The sequence below is a fragment of the Pelodiscus sinensis genome, chromosome 19 (genome assembly GCF_049634645.1).
Source record: "Pelodiscus sinensis isolate JC-2024 chromosome 19, ASM4963464v1, whole genome shotgun sequence".
In the NCBI taxonomy this organism is placed as follows: domain Eukaryota; kingdom Metazoa; phylum Chordata; order Testudines; family Trionychidae; genus Pelodiscus; species Pelodiscus sinensis.
In genome coordinates, this window is record NC_134729.1 from 19,699,833 (window position 1) to 19,708,483 (window position 8,651).

Sequence of the window (8,651 nt, forward strand, 5' to 3'; positions counted from 1 at the left end):
AACGATATTCGCTCTCACTTCGGCCACATCTACGCAGCCGGGCTAATGCTGACAGGCGACGCCCCTTGAGCTACGTCAGCTTTTGGTGCAGCAGGGAGGCCGAGAAGGAGCACTCTTCCTCCAACTGCCCTTCCTCCTCGGACAACGAGGGTTACAGGAGTAAGAAGTCCTCCAGCTCGACATTATGTCGCAATGGCTGCTTGCCGCATGGACGGGGACTATATTATTTCGAAATAATGCTGCTGGATAGACATAGGCTTCCTATTCTAGAATAGTGTTGCTGTGTGCTGTTCAGTAGGTGCCACGTTCCACCCCAGAGCTGGCTGCATTTCAGCAGCCGGTGCAATTCTCACCATGAAGGTTGTAAAAAAGTTTCAGGGGAGGAGCTGAGTTAGTCTGTACGGGATAAACTTAAAAAACCACAAATAGTCTTGTCGCACTTTATCGACTAACGAAACATGTAGATGGGATCATGAACTTTCCTGGGCTGTGCCCGTGAAAGCTCATGATACCCTCTCCCTGATTTGTTCGTCTTTAAAGTGCTACCAGACTACGTGACGGTTGTGTTACTGACGGAAGGGAGGAGATCCTGGGACGGAAGAGCCCTAGGGAAGTGCCTGGATCCGTTTCCCAGGTGGAGCCAAATCTCCAGTGGATCAGCTGGAGTGAGCGAGGGCTGAGGACGGTGGTACTAGCAGGGACCAGCGAGTTGCTTTCCAGTCATTTTCTTCCTGGCAGCAGCTTCCTCTCTCCCTCAGATACTGCGACAGTCTAGTCCTGACAGACAGCGGGTGCAGACCACGTCCTTCCTCACCCTCCATCCCCGGGCATGGAGAAAGTCTCCTACTTCTGGCAAATTCATGTTGCCTAGAGGGCCCAGAGGAGCTGCAGCTCTGCCCAGAGCAGGAGGCTAGTTGGCTGCAGAGTGAAGCCAGAAGCCAGCAGCTGGACCGTTCTGCCAGGCCGATGCCTCACCTGTCCCTGCTCCGTGCGTGTAGCCTGGGGTGGGGGTAGGAAAAGGCAGCCAGCCTGCCTCATGCCTTTCCAGACCCAGCTGCCAGGTCGGGCGTTCTGAGAGGGTGGAAGTGATCAGGAAGAATAAATGGGAAGTCAGAGACTCGTGAAGGGGCAGCAGGAGGCTGGGCACCGTGGGAGCTGTTCTGTGCATTCGGCCTTTGATCTCCGCCGGCAGTGAGCCGAGCCCTAATGAGCGTGTCTGTGCTCTGCAGGGATGGAATTGAACCCACGCTGGACACTGCTCTCCCAGGCTGGCCCATCCACGGGCACGGGGGAGACATCGGCCCCAGGGGATGGGCCAGTGTTTCTCATTCTGCACCCCCCGGGTCTGTGGGTTTGGTCCACGTGGCAGCCACACAGTCAGCAGGCGTCACGAGCATGGCTAGGCTGCCCGGACTCTGCAGCCCATTCAGTGCTTGGCCTCCGTGCTGGGGAGGGAGCCAGGCGGGGTCCGTTGTGGTCAGAGAGGTGATTGTGTGACATGGACACTGGCCACCCAAGAGAGATGAGCCAACTCATTAGTAGCGCGCCCACTGCCAGCAGCATGTGTTTCTACGGGTGGTGCGCATCCACACGTCTCGGCGCACCAACCAAAATTTATTCCCCAGAAAAATTAAAAGGAGACTGCTCCTGACCCAGACTCAGTCACGCTCCATGGCAGCCCCTTGTGCTTCTTTGACTGGCCCAGCCAGCTGAAAATGGTATGTCCCTTTTGCTAAGACTCACACCCTGCTGGGGTCTGTCCATGCCCTGGCAGGGCAGGTCTAGACCCTGCAACACCCAGCCAGGCGGCCTGAGGCCTCTGCAGACACACTGGGTGAGCAAAGAGCATCAGGGCTGGAGCAGAGAAGAGCCAGGCCCTGGCAGATTCGGAGAGCTGGCTGCCACTGCAGCACATCCCCCATGTTCAAAGGGAGTCCGGGTGACCAGCTGCTTCTTCTCCATGGTGTGAGATGCAGCAGCTAATTGAGCCAGGTCGTACTGGAGTGGGGAGAGCCTGGGGGGGCCATGCATTCCCGGGCGATTATACCAGGCATCGGGCGGGGGGCCTGCGTGCTTCCACCACCCAAGAAGAGCAGTTAATGACGAGGAACATCTGAGGCCTGGCACGAGACGGACTGTGCAAAGGGGAAAGACACCAGATGCAGGAGTTTCCTGGGCATCAGCAGCATGGCTGTGACATCACTGGCGGCCAGTCAGAAAGAGGCACCAACACCCATTGATGACACGGACACCACTGGCAGCCAATCAGAAAGCACCTTTGGTATGTGCCATGCCTCCAGCCAGAGCTATTACCTTAGTGACTGCATGGAGCCTGTGGAGTGGATCTGCTTGGGGTCCTCGGGGATTATGGGCCCTGGCACCCAAGCTTCCCAGGGACCCCTTTCAGTGAGCATGGGTGGGCCTTTTAACCAGCCCATCCTCCTCCTGCAGGGGAGAATTTCAGTTCATCTTGTGGCTACAGCAGCGGGACTGAGAGTCAGGACTCCTGGGGAGGGGAAGGGGCATTCTCATCTCTGCCACTGACTCACTACATGACCTTGGGCCCTGCTCCTGCTCCAGAAGAAAGTCTGGCTCTAATGATTAGGGCCTGAGTCAGGATGCAGAGGTGGATATAGGGCAGGGCGAACGGGGCAGCCGCCCCGGGCCCCGCGCTTCAGAAAGCCCCGCGCATGCGCCGTGGCAAAGGGGAGGCCCCGCGGAATTATGCTGCCCGGGGCCCCGCAAAACGGTTATCTGCCCCTGTCAGGACGTCTGGGTTCTGCTGCCAGCGCTGACCCTAACTCACTCTGGGACTTTGGGCCTAGACCCAGCTGTTCAAGGGTGGGCCCTGATTCTGGGCTCCTCGGTTTTCAGGGGCCCATCCTGGGCCTGATTCTCAGAGGTGCCATGGGGGGGTTGAAATCGTGGGACGCTGCACGCACTCAGCATCTCTGAGCCCCTGGAAAGGAGAGAAGGCAGCTGGGGAGCCCAGGGAATTCCCTGAAGGGAGGAGTGAACGTTCGGGCGCGTCTGAATCCCCGTCCCATAGACGAGACTAATGAGCATCTTCTGATGGAAACCAGCAGCCCAGGACACAGGAAGAGCAGCAGCCTAGGCAGCCAACCTGGCCAGTTAGGTTCTGAACTCCTGCCCCCCGCCACCTGGAGACGCTGTAAAGCGCTCGGCCGGTCTGAGGTTGGGCCCAGCTTTGTGGCTCTTTGCAGGGCTCCACAAACCCTTCTTGAGCCCATCTGGAGGGAGCCGCCGGGCTGATGCTCCCCCGCTTGCCAAATGGGGGGGCTGGGCCAGCAAAAAAGGGGAGCATGGAAGGAACCCATGTGGCCAAGACGGAAGGAGACTCGCTGCCCCCGCTCTTCGAGGAGCCCCACGATTTCTGGCCCAGCGCCGCTGCTCGGAGCCGTCCGGTTCCGCCGAGCGGCCGTGCGCAGCCTGGGGGCGGAGCTGGCCGGCGGGAGGCGTATTTCGTTACACGCGGAGCAGCCACCGAGCCAGACCGGTTCCTAGGCGAGGGATGTCCCCAAGCAAAGATACCCAGCCTGGGGCCTTTCCTGACAGGCTAGATTTATCGCTTTTATTTCCCGGGGCTGGGGGCTGTTGTTTTTGTAAAGGCAGAAGGAAGAATCCCCGCCAGCCCCCCACCCCCACCCCCATCCTGATGTCAATCTCGGGCAGGCGAGGCATGGCTGCCCTGCTGGCTGTCGCTGCTTCATTCATTAGGGTTATTTATTGCCGCACCCCAAAGCCTGCTTGGAGCTGCTGACGGGCTTTGATAGCCTCACACCCCTAATGGGGAACACATGGGGCAGGATTCTCAGCAGGCCTGGGGCGGCGTGGCCGGCAGTCCCAGCAGATCCCAGCAGAAGTGGGGCAGACCTCTCCCCCCACCCACCCGCGGGGGAGGAAGGGGAGTGCGGCTTCCCTAAGCCAGGGTGCGGAGGGGGAGGGGAGCTCTGTTCACCCCGTGCCCTCCGGAAAGGGGTGGAGTGGCCCGGATTGACACTGGAAGAGGATCTGAGCTCTGGGGACAGAGCCAGGCCAAAGGGCGGGGTGGCATGTGCTGCCCCCTTCTACTTAATAAAACTGGGCCGGGGTGAAAAGCTGCTTTGCGCCGCCGATTCGTCCCCCGCTCCGCCCCCTCCTCCTGCTGGCCGCGGTCCAGGCCCTCGGCCTCCGTGTCTCGCACGGGGTGAGTAATGTCGAAGTAAATTGAATAGATTGGGAGCCGTCACCGTAAATCACGCGGGGCGCGGAGTCACATGCTTGACAGCTAGGGTTTCGGCAGCGTCCCGGGCTGCCCGGCGCTGCCGCTGCTCGCTCACGCTGATCTCACTGGCAAAGCCTGCGGATCCCCCGGAGCCGGCCAAGGCGCAGCCCTGCCCGGGTCAGACGCGCTGCCCCATGCGTGTGCCAAGCCCTTGGCATGCAAGGAAGTGGGGGGGGGGGATTATGATGGGGTGCACTTTGCAGAGAGAACGCTGCATCCCAGGCTTGCTTCGGCCAAAACCCCCCGACCACGCGGGGCGCACGGAGCATGTCCAGAGCTCGCCCGGCAGCACACATGCTGCTCAAGTGTCTCTCCTTAGCCCACGACCTGGCGACTGCCCCCGGAACCGCTCTCAGCTGCTTCATTGGCGCGTCAGTTGCACCAGCTGGGGATTCAGGCCCATGGCCCTCCGTTAGAGCCGCCCCCACTGCAGGGGAACCTGCCTGCTTTGCCACAGCACTGGCCCCTGGGAAGGGATTTCTGGCATCGGCACTGGCAGTGGACAGAGGCCCCATGGCCGGCACCATCTGCCGCCTCCATGGGAACGGGTGCAGGCGGCGCGACTCCCCCCCTCTGCACTGTGGTTAAAAGACAAAAATGCTCCATTCAGCCTCATGCGCTGCCTAGCCCCAAAACCTCCCCACAGCTTTCAACCGGCTCCGGAGAAACCCAGGCCAGGCCCGAGACGCCGCAGCCGAGCTGCCTGGGGCGCCTGCCCCGGAGAAGAAGGGGCGCTGGAGATCAGGCTGATGGGCCGTGGAAGGGCTGGCGTGCCGGAGGGCATGGCGGGGTGTGTGGAAGGCTGGCAGAGCTGTGTGGGGCCCAGGACTGGGAAAAGCCGGGGAGGGGGGGAGTTGGGGGGAACGTGTGTGTGCGGGTCAGGACTGAAATGTGTTGGCAGAGCTGGGTGTGGGGAAAGCTGCACCGCACCTGCCTGCAACATGCCTGGGTTGTCAGCTCAACGTCATAGCCGACCACTAAATTCACCGGCGTTTTATGGGAAAAGCTTCCCCTGGCAATCCTATTCCAGTTGGCAAATATTTACACCCGACCATCACCCCCCCGCGTGCCCTCCCTCCCCTTGTCAATAACTCCCGGTGCTGCCTCTTGCCTTGCTCACAAACGGCCCCGGCTCCCGACTGGCGCCTCTAAGCCGATGACGCAACCACCATCGCCAAGCAGCACGTGGGGTCCTCCTTGGTTCCTTCCAGGGGCCGCTCCCTTGGTGCACATGGTTACCTGAATACCTCGGCCAGGGGAGGCCCATGCACAGCAGGGAACTCACAGCCCTGGGGCCCGGAAGGGGTGAACACACCTGAGCCAATGAGGTTTTGGGTCTGTGGCCAAAATCTACCCTTCCACCAAAGCGGCGCTTGGGACATCGGGTGAGACACATCTCCCCTCCCGTCTGGACCCTCCCTGGCCTTCCAAGGGACCTCCAGAGAACCCGCCGCTCGCCCACTCCACCTTGGCCACCTTTTTTCCCTGCCTGAGATTAGCAAGCCGATCCATCCCTCCCTCGCCCGCCCCCGGCGCTCTCTGGAATGAGCTGCCCACGCTAGTCACACGCCAGGGCTGGCTTTTTTCAAAGCGGGCCGTTGCCCCGAGCCGAGCAGGCTGTCGTCAGCCGCGCGGAAGGGGTTAAGCGGGTTGTAAATTACCCATTAGCGTGGAAATGTTACCGGGGAAGAATATAAGGGAAAGCCTGACGGCTGGATTCTTTGCATTTCTAGCATCTTTATTTTTCCCCTAGGTCGCTTTAAAAAGGATGCGGAGAGGAATAGGCAGCGATTTACTGCAGGCTTGGCTGGGGCTTTCTTCTGGGGCTTTTTACACCGGAGTTTTGGAGCCAGCTACGCTCGCTACCCGAGGATTTTAGTGGCTGGGCAATCCAGTAATTAGATTAACTCAAGAGCCATCTGCAGAACCCGGAGCTGAGGGTGCACCAGGTGCAAAGGGAAGGGACAATGCGGGTGGACCAAATCCAAGGAGCACTGATCCAGGAACCAGGTTTTTTGCCCCAGGCAATTCGGCCCCCACCAGCTCCTGCGTCCGACGGAGTCGCCCAAGCCACGTTCAGGGCCTGCCACCCACTTACAACGCGGCTCCCATTGCGCACGGGTGTGATCGGTCGCACAGGCCCAGAGGAGAGACGGTCAAAGCACTGGCAGAGTAGGGGAGGCAGACACAAGCTGGCCCATGTGGTTTCCCACCCCGTGGGGACTGTCCTGTCTGCCCTTCAGAGCTGATCGTACCGGGGGGGACCCAGCTGTGTCCCAGGCTTCTCCCGCACACGGTTCCATCCGGCTGTGTCTTCTCTTTGGGCAACACCTTGCACAGTGGGGTGGGGCCTCCAGGCCCCAGTGCTCCCTGTAAGCTGAGCACTTAGGTGGCTACCCAGGAGAGATTCCGGTGCCGCCCGGCTGATGAAGCAGAGTGCCCACAACCAACAGCCTGCATTTCTACTGGTGGTGCACATCCTCACCTGCCTCGGTGCACAGAACAAAATTTATTCTGCATGGGGGAGAGGAGAGGGAACCTTGCCAGGCACGGCCGTAACACACACAGTAAACAGGGCCACAGGGAGTGGAAGGTGACTTCTAGGGATGGCTGCAGCTGTTCCCCCGTGGGCAGGATGCTCTGTGCAAAGCCGCTCAGCCTGTTCCCCCAGCTTCAATCATGCTTCATGCTGGTGCTGAATAACTGTCCCTCCCCCGCATCCCCCCGCCTGTCCACTGCTCTGCGTCGCTCCTTTTCTTAGCGCCTGGTGAGCCATGGCCGGCTGTGCCAGGCCGTGGGCAGGACAGCGCGTCCATGGAGTCAGCGCGTTAAAGGTCACCATCAAAGGGGGAGACTAACCACATCTGGTTTCGGGCAGACGCGCTGACTCAGAGCAAGTGGGAAAGGGCACTCTCTCTGGGCCACCTTTGTCTCCCGGCCTCTCCCTGCGTCTCCGAGGGCCTGACCCTGCCGGGCCCTCTGTCCCTCCGCTGCCTGCTGCAGCTTCTGTCATTATTCACTGGCAGCCAGCACCTGCTCTGCCACGGACGTTCGCTCTCCTACTGGCCCTGCTTTTTGTGCGGGGGGGAGGGGGGGGGGGGGGGAGGGGATGCTGCGTTTTGTGCTTTGACACCCGGCCGAGTTTTCTTGTGCAGAAAGAGAAATCCTTCCAGGCTATAAAACCCCAGAGGGTCGGCGGCTGGGCGGGTCTCCTGCTTTACCCAGAGGAATCTGCCTTTACCACAATGCAGGGCACCTTCACGTGTCCTTCCTGGTCCCCAAGGCCTCATGCTGTGTGGGCGCAGGGTAAAGGGGCCCTGGCATTGGTTGGGGACCACAGTGCACACAAGCATCTAGGGCACGGCCTGCTGGTCCCTCTCGAGGAGGGATGGGTGGGAACCGCCAGGAACGTGTTGTTTGATTGGCCAGTCCCACTCCACGCCCCCTGGTCGTTTCCTCCAGGTTGCTGCCGGCACGCTCCGTCCTGCCACCAGGAATGGATCCTCCCTCCGGCTGCCCACGCCCTCGTGTTCCATTCGCAAGCATCTGGGTTTTATAACTCACCCTTTACCCGTGGCCGCTCCAGTCTATGGAGGCCACCAGGAAGACCCCAGACTTGACTTCCGGCTGAAATTTCCTTGCAGGAGCCGTGAATTTCCACACTTTTCTGGTCAACAGCAGCTGATGCCTAGGTGTCAGAGAGCAGGTTTCCATCAGCATTCCCAGACCGGGACGGGATCCCATAACATTCCAGCATGGTGGCTTCCCATTCTATCCCCCCCCCCCCAAAAGAACCCCATAGCTTTGCTCATTGTTCTTCGCTTAGGACAAGCAGCTAGCTGATAGAATATGCCGTGTGTTCATGTGATTTTCTGGTGAGGGGTCTGCCCTGCATCCTCTTTCATGCTGAGCTACACTGGCGTCTGTCTACAGACAAAGCTTGAAACAAAGAAAAGGAAGTTTTCCTTCATGCAACTCATAGTCAACCTGTGGAACTCCTCGCCAGAGGATGTGGTGAAGACCAGGGATTTAACAGCATTCAAAAAAGAGCTAGATAAATTCATGGAGGATAGGCCCATCGATGTCTATCAGCCAGGCTGGGCAGGGATAGTGTCCCTAACTTGTCAGAGGTTGGGAGTGGGTGACAGCGTTGGGATCGCTTGATTATTCCCTCTTCTGTTCATTCCCTCTGGGAGCACCTAGCATTGGCCACTGTCGGAAGACTAGATGGACCTTTGGTCTGACCTGGTATGGCCATTCTTATGTAACGGTTTGGTGTGATCTTCTAGATAAGATTAAAAAAGAATCCAGGATCCTGAATATCTGTGATTAATAAAAACCCCACTGCCCTTTTTGCACGCCAAGA